This window comes from Elephas maximus, chromosome 26 (assembly GCF_024166365.1).
Source record: "Elephas maximus indicus isolate mEleMax1 chromosome 26, mEleMax1 primary haplotype, whole genome shotgun sequence".
Taxonomy (NCBI): Eukaryota; Metazoa; Chordata; class Mammalia; order Proboscidea; family Elephantidae; genus Elephas; species Elephas maximus.
Window position 1 is genome coordinate 15,234,374 of NC_064844.1, and position 3,492 is coordinate 15,237,865.

Genomic DNA, 3,492 nt, shown 5'->3' on the forward strand with positions numbered 1-3,492 from the left:
GGGGAGCATCTCAGTCATGATCCTAGAATGACCTTTAGCAGAAACCAGGAAAGCTGGCTTAGCATCCTAACGCTCCTGCCCCAGTGGTGGGCTGAAGCTCGCTCATACTGGTTAGCATGAAATCCACCATGGCGGCACAGTTTACACTGTAGAAATTGGCAAATTCAGCTACAAGTCAAGGCTTTTCTTTCCTTTGGAGAGCCAATTTTCCAGCACACCACTTGACTTCTCCTTAGCTGGGTGACTTTGGGGATATCACAGGAAATCACTCTGGGTCTCCGTCTTTCCATCTGAGAAGACGGTAATAGTATTTCTCACCTAATAGAGCTGCTGTGGGAGTGAATGAGTCTTTGAGCCTGAGAGAGCAACTAGCTCAGGGCTAGGCTCTATCCATTTGAAGTTTCCTATAATGTTTCCCCCTCGGGAACTTGATGGGGGAGAATTAAATGAAATGAACACTCTTCATGATGGAGATCAAATCTCTACGTGGATAATTAGCATTTAACAGCAAGGACGACAGTCACTAACTTTGTGTAACATGTTACAGTTTAATTTGGGGGCATTGGTGGTTCAGTGGTAGAGTTCTTGCCTGTCATGTGGGAGGCCTGGGTTTGGTTCCTGGCCAATGTATCTCATGTGCAACAACCACCCATCCGTCGGTGGAGGCTTGTACGTTGCTATGGTGCCGAACAGGTTTCGGCAGAGCTTCCGGACTAAGACTCATTAGGAAGAAAGGCCTACTTCTGAAAATCAGCCAGTGAAAACCCCTTGAACCACAACAGTCTGATCCACAACCGATCGTGGAGATGGTGCAGGACCAGATAGCATTTCATTCAGTTGTGCGTGTGGTCGCCATGAGTCAGAGCAGGCTGGATGGCAGTTAGCCACAACAATTTTACAAACTGTATTTAACTTGGTCCTTAGGTGGGCAGATGGTTTGTGCTTGACTACTAACCTAAAGGTTGGTGGTTTGAACTCACCCAGTGGTACTATGGAAGAAAGGCCTGGTGATCTGCTTCTGTTAAGATTACAGCCAAGAAAATCCTAAGGAGCAATTCTACTCTGTAATACATGAGGTCGCCATGAATTAGAATCAACTTGACAGCAACATGTTTGGTTTGGGTTTACACCCACTCCTCACTTATCGACATGGTTAGGTTCCAAAGACCAGGTCGTTACGTGAAAACCGGTCTTATGCAAAAATGGAGGATGACCGCATCAGATCACAAAATGGAGGATGACTACATCTTTACACAACCACCAAACTACACCACTGTATAACTGCCAAACCACTGAGAATCATGGCCCAGCCAGGCTGACACATAACCTTAACCATCATGGCCAGCGTTACTCTTCCCTCACACCTCGATGTTTGTTACTGCCAGACGAACGTCGTTAATACACAAAATAGTCAGATAGTAGGTGTTTTACTCTGGTTGTAAATGCAAACTGTTGGATAACAAAATACTTGATAAGTGAGCAGCAGGTATATTTAACTTGGCAAAAGTACTCAGCAGACACTGCTATCCTCATTTTTTCAGATGAGAAAACCAAGGCTCAGGAGTTTAGTGACTTGCTCACTTGTAAGTAAAGCAGGAACAGAAGTTTTCAAGGCACTGTTTTTCTCTCTCACCTCGTCACATTAGAACCTCTGCGCAGAACACTGGGGGTGGGGGTGGAGAGTAAACCAAACCAGATCTCCAAACCCCACCAGGTTCCTGCCCAAAGCTGACAGTTCGGTTGGAAAACTGCACACCCCCAAAGGAATCACTTGAGAATAAAGACTGTGCAAAGTCGGGGAGGGCTCCATCAATAAGTGGGCCGGTGAACTCACTTACACAACACACTGAGGGCAATGCGAGATAGTCCTAGAACTTTGAACCAACAAACCTGCGCAGGGTGTTTTCCTTGACTGTATTCCGCGTTCATTATGGTTCTCCTATCATCGCTCCAGGGTTTGTGGAGACAAGCAGAGCTCGGGGCTGAGGCGGCGTTTCTTTCTCATTCCCTTGGCTGCACTTAGATTTTCAGTTTTTTCCAAGACAAACATCAAATTCTTGAGAGCTGAGACCGTCCACCCTGGGTGTGAATACAGATGGCGATTTAGTCTTTGGTTTCTCAAAGTATGAAGTTTATTGCCCAAGCTGCGTATTGACTTACGAGCTAATTAAAAGGAAGGGTGGGGGGAACCCTCTCCCAACTGAAAGCACGTACCAAACCTTTCCAAAGTTTAAATAAAGTTGAAATTCAGCAGCCGTCTGGCTGCAGTTGAGGGAAGGGAGTTGGAGGCCATTCCGGCCTTCCAATTAAGAAGGTGTTAAAGGGTTCAGCCTTGCAGCTCCAAGGAGTACAATGTCTTGCCTTAAAAAGAAAAAAAAGCTAGCTTCCAAAGTCGACTCCCTCAACTTTTGGCTCTGCAACAAAGATAGATGTGAATGATTCAGGAATCCAGAACCACCTGGAGATGGTCCAGCCTGACGGTCACGCTCAGCCACCCTGAGTACATCCCGCAGAGCCACCTGGGCAGACACGGCCCTCCGGGTCTGGGCCCTGGGCTGCGAGGGAAGAGATTGGCTTTTCCAGGGCTTCACATGGAGGGCTGAGGGAGTGAATCTTATTTATTTATTTTTTTTAGAATTCACTTTTATTGAATAGCTGATATGATACTATCTGGAATTTCTGAATTTCAAATGAGAAACATTTGGAACTTTTGATCTGTTTCTTTTTAGCACCAAGAGGCTTGGTAACAGCCTGAAATTGATCTGATAATGGGGTGAAGTCTCCACTACTGGCACGTTAACCTATCAATAAGAAGTCCTTTGTTTCTTCTGTCATTCTCCCAGGGATGGCCTACTGTCCTCTTTTCCCTACAATCTGGACAAACTGACTGGCCATGGCCAGGGTAGTGTCCATGAAGTGATCTACACAACTAGAGAAAGAATCTTCAGTGTGCAAGTCTAGGTGATTCCCTGGCTTCTCCACACACTTATCCCAACATGGCCCCATGAAGTGACGCACTCGTGCAGTGAACCGTACCTTCTGCTCTTGGCAGGCAGCTAGGTGCTACAATTCCACTTCTCTGCCTCTCCCAGCTCTGCCATGGCATGTGAGCCTCGGGACCTTCAGCAAGTGTGGCCAGCGCAGCTTCGACTTGGCCCTTCCCTCCTCCCTTCTCCTTTTTCCTTTGCTCTTCCCCCTCCCCTTCCCTTCCTTCCTTCCTCTTACTCCCTCCCCTCCCTCTTCCTCCCCTTCCCTTCCCTCCCTCCTTTTCCCTAAAATGTGTCTACCATTAGGAGGGGTGTGCCACTATAGTTCACAATTCCCACCGTTTCCTAATTTTTATATTCACTTCATACAGCCCTGGAATAGGAACCTTTTAAAGACTCTTTCAGCCTTAAGGAGACCTGGTGGTGAAGTGGTTAAGAATTTGGCTGCTGACCAAAAGGTCGGCAGTTGGTATCCACCAGCTGCTCCTTGGAAACCCTATGGGCA

The 3,492-nt window shown here is 47.0% G+C and overlaps 1 pseudogene; it reads right to left on the reverse strand.

The window, feature by feature from the left end:
* Positions 1–2,850: 2,850 nt before the first annotated feature.
* LOC126068137 (mitochondrial import inner membrane translocase subunit Tim8 B-like) lies at positions 2,851–3,101 on the reverse strand (annotated as a pseudogene).
* Positions 3,102–3,492: the final 391 nt, after the last annotated feature.